The sequence below is a fragment of the Tamandua tetradactyla genome, chromosome 8 (assembly GCF_023851605.1).
Source record: "Tamandua tetradactyla isolate mTamTet1 chromosome 8, mTamTet1.pri, whole genome shotgun sequence".
NCBI lineage: Eukaryota > Metazoa > Chordata > Mammalia > Pilosa > Myrmecophagidae > Tamandua > Tamandua tetradactyla.
Genome location: NC_135334.1, coordinates 13,937,077 through 13,945,588, shown reverse-complemented (window position 1 = coordinate 13,945,588; position 8,512 = coordinate 13,937,077). Strand labels below are relative to the sequence as shown.

Here is an 8,512-nt window from a genome sequence, read left to right as displayed (position 1 = left end):
AAGAGTTTGCTTTGGGCCCAGAAATTTACAAGCTTTTGTGGTTTGGGAAGGTTTCAGTGGTTTTGGGGCTTTAGGGAAATTTTTGGTCCAGGAATTTTGCAGCTCTCTATTAGTTCCTTTGGAGCTAGATAAGAAACAGAGGACTGGAAGTGGTCTGTTAACTCTCTCAGAATTGAATACAAAACCAGGGACATTCTGCTATCCTATTTTATCCTGCTTCAATAGGAATTAGAATGAGGTAAATCCAAAGGTTATAAGAAAATTCAGAAGGAAAGAATACAGATATTTTGTACAGCTGTCTCAACTCATCCACATATTTTCTCACCCCCAAATTTGTAAACATTACTTAAATGATTATGTGTAAACTTAAAATAAGTCTATCAAATATCTAATGGCAACAAACCTGAAAAAAGGTCACAAAACTACAATATAGGGCATCTCATATTTTTAATATTTAAAGTTTGTTAATACAAAAATTTTTCCAATTATGAAGTTAATCACCAAAGTTGAAATAGTGAGTATATCCAGCCCACTACCATTTTTGGGGGGCAAATTCACATGAATATACTATTTAATAACTTGCCTACCTGCAATTGTTGGTCCTTGTTTTTGGGACTTTCAAATCTGTTTAATAAAAATGCTAAAAAATATTGAATAACATATTAATAACCTGGCAATATTTTATTTTATGGTCTAAATGGGGTGTACATTTATTTTTTCCATTATTCATTAAACTATAAAGGTTTTTTTTTGTGAACTGTGCAATATGTAAGTTATATCAGATGGTAAAAGAAATAAATCAGTATTTTCATTATATACTAAGGGCAACATTAGAGCACTCACACTGCAACTAGCTTAGACATGCCACTAAAAGAACACAACCGCTGGAAACAGACAAGTGCATGATAGGGGGAGACTCAGACTCGGGTCCCGCCTGGAACAGGAACCATCAGGATCCCCAGCCTGGCCCCATCACTGAGACTGCAGCCCCTAAGGCTGCACACTGTGCTCCTGCGGCTCCACAGCAGCCCCGAGGGCACCTGTCCACAATGGGTGCTGCCCCCTCTGCATGTGCCTGCTACAGCTGGCATTCAGGTGATGGAGAAGCTCTGTGGTTTGACCACTGAATGGGGCAGGGAGTACGTGGTTTACACATTGTTCTTCTCACCTTCCAAAGACACAGTGTGCTGTCATGTCAGAGCCGCTCCCATACTGGACTCCCAGAAGCCCTACCTACTATGGGCCACACAGCCTTCCAGACCACATGGCTAGAACTCCAACTGTACCTGGCCAAAACAGATCGGCTAAGGAACAGGGTATAGATAATGATAATATTTTATGTACAAAATAGTTTAAATCCCTTGCTATATGTTAATATGGGGATGCACGTAAGCAAAACAAAACTTTTCAAGCCTAAAATTTTTATGGAGTATCTATGATATAACATTATATGAAAGATGTGTATGACAATATCCATGGCTTAAAGAAATTACTAATGCACAGATACAAAACCTCTAAACATTCAATAGCTATAGATAAGCTTATACATTCTAAATTTTTATATCTGTTTTATTAATTTCCAAAAACAAGATTTGAATGTCAACAATTTCAGTTCTAAATATTATAAAATGTTATTATAGTTTCAAAAATAAGTGACTAGATTTGCTAGTCAATGCACGAATGTAAGTTCAAATAGTGAAATAAACCTGTTAGTTTTGAAAGCAGAGTCAAGCTGCCTGCAAATCACAATATACCAGGGAGTTCTAGAGAACGTGCTAGATCTCTGCTTCACATATTTTCAGCAAAGTACCAAGAATTTAGACTTTGATGATATATACCTTAATTTTTGGCTCTATCAGTTTGTAAAATTTTAAATGATATACTTTAGAGAAAAATTCAAGCAAAATAATTATAAGATATTTAACTAGGCAATTTAATAGATACAAGCAAAGAAGGACAGAAGTAGATACTATGTGTTCAAATTCCGCTTGGGAAATAAGAGTTTAAAAAAATTATGATAATGAGATAAATATTAAAATATTTGAAATATCTGATCCTTCACTCTTATAGCAATAACAGTAATCAGATTTAAATAACGTTTTTAACAGATATTATATTTTAAGGCTATTTTTTTAAACAACGGTGTTCTCAAACCTTCCAAAATTCACGATACCTATAGGAATTACAGACATACTTAACTCCATTCACGGATGTATATCCTGTGAGGGCATCTTTTCCTAATCTACTTGAAAGGAGTGGTGTGCAGTTACTTTTCTGTCACACAAAACAAGAATATTTTGTGAGCCCTATTTTTACAGCTTCTATTCATCATAAATACCTCTCATATTTTGTTTCAACAAAATATGAAATAGTGTAATATCTAATAGGCTTTTTAAAGTCCACATACTACCATGAAAATGTTGACATCACCAGGGAGGCCTGTCCACAAGCTCCTGAGTCTCCCCATTATAGGAAGTGATAACAATTATAAGCAAGATTGTGATTAACTCTTTCTTTGTAGCTAACCCTGTTGAACCCCTCTGAAATCAAACCTTTCTGGAGACACGTATGCATTTTGAGGTTGACAGTCCCCGCTCTGTACAGTAACTCTGGCTGAAGGCATTGTTCCCACGGTGACTCCACATCCAGGTCATTCGGAAACAACCCTCCAGAGTTTCTCTTCCTTCTTTTACACACTCCTTTCTTTCTTTTCATTCCTTCACTGGGTTCTGCAACATTAATGTGTGACCTTTATCAAGTCACACAATCATTTCCACAACTAGGAAATTGGATGAGGAGACTTATCTTTCACAAGTATTTGTAAGGAATTTGATGCACATTATGGATTGCAATAGACTTTTTCCTTTTAAAAAATAGTAAATAAAATGTACGTATTGAAAGAATAAATGTTTACACTGAAAAGTGGAAAGAAGATGTTAGACTAAAAATTCTTCAACGTAGACTTTAGAAGGAAAGAAGAAGAGATGCAGGAAAAGAATAGGAAGAAGAAGATGAGGAGAGACAGGTAGAAGAGAAAAGGACACAGCAATGGAAGGACTAAAACAGTACCACTGGTTCTGTTCTGTGTGTTATTCTCTTCAGGGTTTTCTTGAGAGCAAGTTTGACGTCCTTGTTCCTCAGGCTATAGATAAGGGGGTTCAGCATGGGCACCACATTGGTATAAAGCACTGAGAAAAATTTCTCCTGACCCAAAGACCCAGCAGATGATGGCTTGACATGAGTGAGCAGCCCAGATCCATAGAAAAGGCCAACGGTAATTAAATGGGAGCCGCAGGTGCTGAAGGCTTTGGACCAGTCCTTAGCTGATGACATGTGAAGGACATTAAAAAGAATCATAGCATAAGAGACAAAGATAATTATACTTGAAACTATGATAACTGTACCTGCAATAATTGAAGCCACAATCTCATTGGTATATGTACTGCTGCAGGAGAGCTGGAGCAAGGGAAAGATGTCACACATGTAATGGTTGATGATGTTGAAGTCACAAAACTTCAGCTTCATCATGCACCCTGTGTGAGCCATCGCAACAACAGACCCCATCACATATGAAGCTATGAAGCAGACATCAGCAGAGAACACATCTGAGGGGACATGATGATGGTGTACAGCAGGGGCTTACAGATGGCCACATAGCGATCGTAGGCCATGGCTGTCAGCACATACCCCTCAGAGCTGATGAAGAAGCAGAAGAAAAATAGCTGAGCCATGCATCCTGCAAAGGAGATGATGTTCCTCTCTGAATTAAAGCCCATCAGCATTTTGGGGGTAAAGACAAATGAAAAGCAGAGATCAATGAAGGACAGATTAAAGAGGAAAAAGTACATGGGGGTGTGAAGGTGGGAACTGAAGCAAATAAGATGCATTAAAATTAAATTCCCCACTACAGTGACCATATGGTTCAGCAAAAACAGAAAAAACAGGGGCAACTGGATCTCAGGTTTGTTTGTTAATCCCATAAGGATAAACTGAGTCACTGAAGAGACATTTTCCACAGCCATTTCCTTCATGGGCATGATCTGTAGAACAGGAGTAGAGGTGAGCTTAGTGATGTACAATCAGTCTTATCCTGCAAAGGGAGATCTGGATCAACAGGGTTACAAGATTAAGGTGGTCTGAAGACACAGGGTGAGACATCCATATAGCTGACATCCTGAGGAGATTCCCCAGGACTGAGAGTCCACACTGTTCTTCCTTCCTCTCTTTCCCTCTCTCAGAGTCTTGGTCATTGTTCAGAGGAGAATGAGGAGAGTGCTGGTAGATGTCCTAATGCCTAATTTCCTCCCTCTGACATGAGCTCCTCCCAGTCTCATATCAAAGGCTGGAGTGCTCCCCTAAAATTCTTGTCTTATATAGTTGTAGGTTTTGAAGGAAGTTACTAAATCAGAGATGATTCTTTCCCCTGGAGACCTCACTGATACTGGACTTGAGGGTTATTCATCTCTACCATCGTGAAGCTGACAAGGTTTCTGACAATGAAGGAGGCAGTAGCCATCAGCACTGTCCTGAGTCTTTAACTTTCTAGAAGAAGTATTTTTTTAAAGAAGTTATAATTTCTACTTTTAATTTGTCCAGAAGGTCCTGTTTACTTGTGAACAGGAAAACAACCTTATATGAGCCTAAAGAACAAGCATCTGGCTTCAGTGGGAATGGTTTTCCCACATCACATCCTATGGTTTTGGGAAGATAAATTAGAAGTACAGAAAATTATCCTCTCCCATATGATTTTTTTCAAAGTTTGATGAGCCTCTTGAGGGTAGAAATTTCTGGGCCTGTGATTACATCCTGTATCATAGAACAGGATCCTCTGAGACTCAGTGTTCTATTCAGTTTATATATCATATAATGAATTCCTAATCCCCACTGCAAAGGACTGATGGCTCCTTGGTTGCTCCCCTCTGCATCCACTGGATATGAAGCACAGCTCTAAGGGAGGTCCTTGGGAATAATCACTTGCCATTTTTAATACTCTCCTACAAATCTCTGGATTAAATTAATAAAATACTAGATCATTGCTTTAACACTATACATGCTTATAGATTTTAACTCAGTAAAGTGAGGTAATGAAGTTCTTAAATGGATTGAGTTTAATGAACAATTCTCAACTTCTAAATTGTAAAATTTTGAATGAGCTATGGAACTTCGCTGAACTTCATATCTATAGCTATGAAATGAGGATAAAAAATGCTATCTTATAAGGTTGCTGTGGATATTAAATGAGTTAATTCATATAAAGCATTTGGACCAGGTTTGGCAAATGAAAAGAACCTGATAAGTCTTAGCTCCCCTTTCCTTTCTCCTCTGCCACATTCATATATATAAAGAGATTCTGAACCATGACACTACACTACATGCATTTTGTACATGAAAGTTTGTTGCTGTAGTGGGATATGTATATATTTTATGAGGCACAGCATCCCTAGCCTCTACCAATTACATAATAGTACTCTGTCCCTGCAACCATTCACTCTGCATTCTGAAAATAAAAATTTCTGGACCTTAGGGTCAGATCTTTTAATTTTCCCTGAGAGTCAAAAATTGGTTAATTTTGATAAGCTCTGTTCTATATGTATAACTTGGAGATCTACACTACTTCCTGGACAGTTCTAGTTTATGTTTTACAGATTTCACAAACTCAAATTATGCCCCAAACTGAGCAATTTCTTATGATCTCCTGTGACTATTCCTGTACTACAATGCATTATTGCACTGTTGTGCCCTGCCCTGTACCCTGCATTCTGCTACGTTTCCACACCACAAACACAAGGCTTTAGACTACTGAAGAAAATCAACTCCAAAGTAAACCAATCAAGATATTTACATGCGACAAAAACAACAGAAAATCACTAAGCATATCACAATGCAGACAGATACAGTCAAACCTAATGACCAAATTAAAAGATCAGAGGAGACACAGACATTGGAATACATAATCAAAGATATTCATATAACTCTACCTCATAAAATAAGTGGGATGGCTAATGACATAAAGGAGATCAAGAAGACAGTAGAAGAGCATAAAGACGAATTTGAAAGAATGAATAGAAAAATAGCAGTTAGCACGGAGATTAAAGACTCTGTTGATAAAATAAAAAACATACTAGAGGCACATAACAGCAGAGCTGAAGAGACAGAAGAAAGAATAAGTGATATCCAGGACAAGAAAACTGATTCTGAACACTTAAAACAGCAAATGACAAAAAAGATGGAAAATTTCAACTGAATCTGAGGGAAACAATAGACAAAACAAAGCACTCAAATATAAGAATCATTGATGTCCCAGAAGGAGAAGAGAGGAGTAAAGGGCTAAGAAGAATTGTTGAGGAAATAATGTGGAAAAAATTCCCAACCCTTATAAAGGAAATGAATATACAAGTCAAAGAAGCCCAAAGAACTCCAAAAATAATAAATCCAAATAGGCCTTTCTCAAGAATTATACTAATCAGTCTGTCAAATGTTGAATGGAAGCAGAAAATTCTGAAAGCAGCAAGAAAAAAAAAATCTACTACATACAAGGTAAATCAAATAAGACTCAGTTCAAACTTCTCAACTAGTATCCTGGAGGCAAGAAGGTAGTTCCATAATATATTCAAGATCTTAAATGAGAAAGATTTCCAGCCAGGAGTTCTACAACCAGCCAAATTGTCCTTCAAAATTGTGGGAGAGATTAAAGTTTTCACAGACAAAGAGATACTTAAAGAATATGTCAACAAGAAACTGGAGCTATGAGAAATAATAAAAGGGTTCTGCCAGCTGAAAAAAAAAAGACAGGAGAGGGAAGTCTGGAGAAGGGTTGAAGAGTACCAATAAGGGTAACTTAAAGGATAAAAAGAGATAGAGGGAAAAGAATATATATTTCTGACAAATGAAATAAAAAAGAGAAGATAGTGGATTCAAGAAATGCCTTTTCAGTAATAATTGTGAATGTTAACAAACTAAACTTATCAATTAAATGATACCAAATCACAGAATGGATTTAAAAATATAATCCAGCTATATGCTGCTTACAAGAGACTCATCTTAGACACAAGGATACAAATAGATTGAAAGTGAAAGAATGGAAAAAATATTTTCCACACAAATTGTAATGAAAAGAAAGCAAGCTGTACTAATATCAGACAAGATAGACTTAAAAGGTAAAGACATCATCAGAGACAATGAAGGACACTATATATTAATTAAAGGGAAAATTCACCAAGAAGAAATAGCAATCATAAATGTCTATACTCCCAAACAAGGAGCTCCAAAGTACATGAGACAGACATTGAAAAAACTGAGGGGAGTAAATAGTAGGAGATTTCAATGTACCACTCTCCTCTATAGATAGAACAAGCACAGGGAAGATCAACATGGAAACAGAGAAGTTAAACAGCTTGATAAATGAATTAGTCCTAATAGACATATATAGGTCATTGCACCCCAAAACACCAGCATATACATTCTTCTGTAGTGCTCATGGAACATTCTCCAGGATAGATCATATGCTGAGGCACAAAACAGGTCTTTACAAATTTAAAAACACTGAAATTATTCAAAACACTTTCTCTGATCATAATGGAATGAAGTTGGGCCTCAATAACCGCCAAAGAATGAGAGCATTCCCAAATATATGGAGATTAAATAACACAATCTTAAACAACCAGTGGGTCAAAGAAGAAATTACTAGAAAAATCAGTAGCTATCTGGAGACAAATGAAAATGAGAATACAACTGTGCTGGTTTGAAAGGAAGTATGCCCCCTAAGAAAAGCCATGTTTTAATATAAATCCCATTTCATTAAGGTAGAATAATCTCTATTCAATGCTGTATGTTTGAAACTGTAATGAGATCATCTCCCCGGATGATGCGATTTAGTCAAGAGTGGTTGTTAAACTGGATTAAGCAACGACTTAGACAAGGTGTCAATTGAGGAAAAAATCCCGTTCAAAATAGCAACCAAACTAGTCAAGTACTGGAAATGAACTTAACTAAGGATGCAAAGGACTTGTACACAGAGAACTACATAACATTGTTAAAAGATATCAAAGAATATCTATATAGGTGGAAAGATATTTCATGCTCATGGATAAGAAGGTTAAATATAGTTAAGATGTCAATTCTACCCAAAATTAATCTACAGATTCAATGTATTACCAATCAAAATTCCATCCATCTACCTTGCAGACTTGGAAAACCTAGTTACCAAATTCATTTGGAAGGGAAAGAGACCCTGAATAGCAAAAAGCATCTTAAAAAAGAAGATTAAAGTGGGAGGATTAACACTCCCTGATTTTAAAACTTATGATAAAGTCACAGTGGTCAAAACAGCATCGTACTGATGCAAAGATAGAAACATTGACCAATGGAATTGAATCGAGAGTGTAAGAATTGACCACCAAATATGTGGTAAACTGATCTTTGACATGGCCCGCAAATCCACTGAACTGGGACAAAATAGTCTGTTCAATAAATGGGCATGGGAGAACTGGATACCAATAGCCAGAAGAATGAA

General features: G+C 36.7%; 1 pseudogene; it reads right to left on the bottom strand.

The window, feature by feature from the left end:
• Positions 1-3,057: 3,057 nt before the first annotated feature.
• LOC143644976 (olfactory receptor 8C8-like) lies at positions 3,058-4,043 on the bottom strand (annotated as a pseudogene).
• Positions 4,044-8,512: the final 4,469 nt, after the last annotated feature.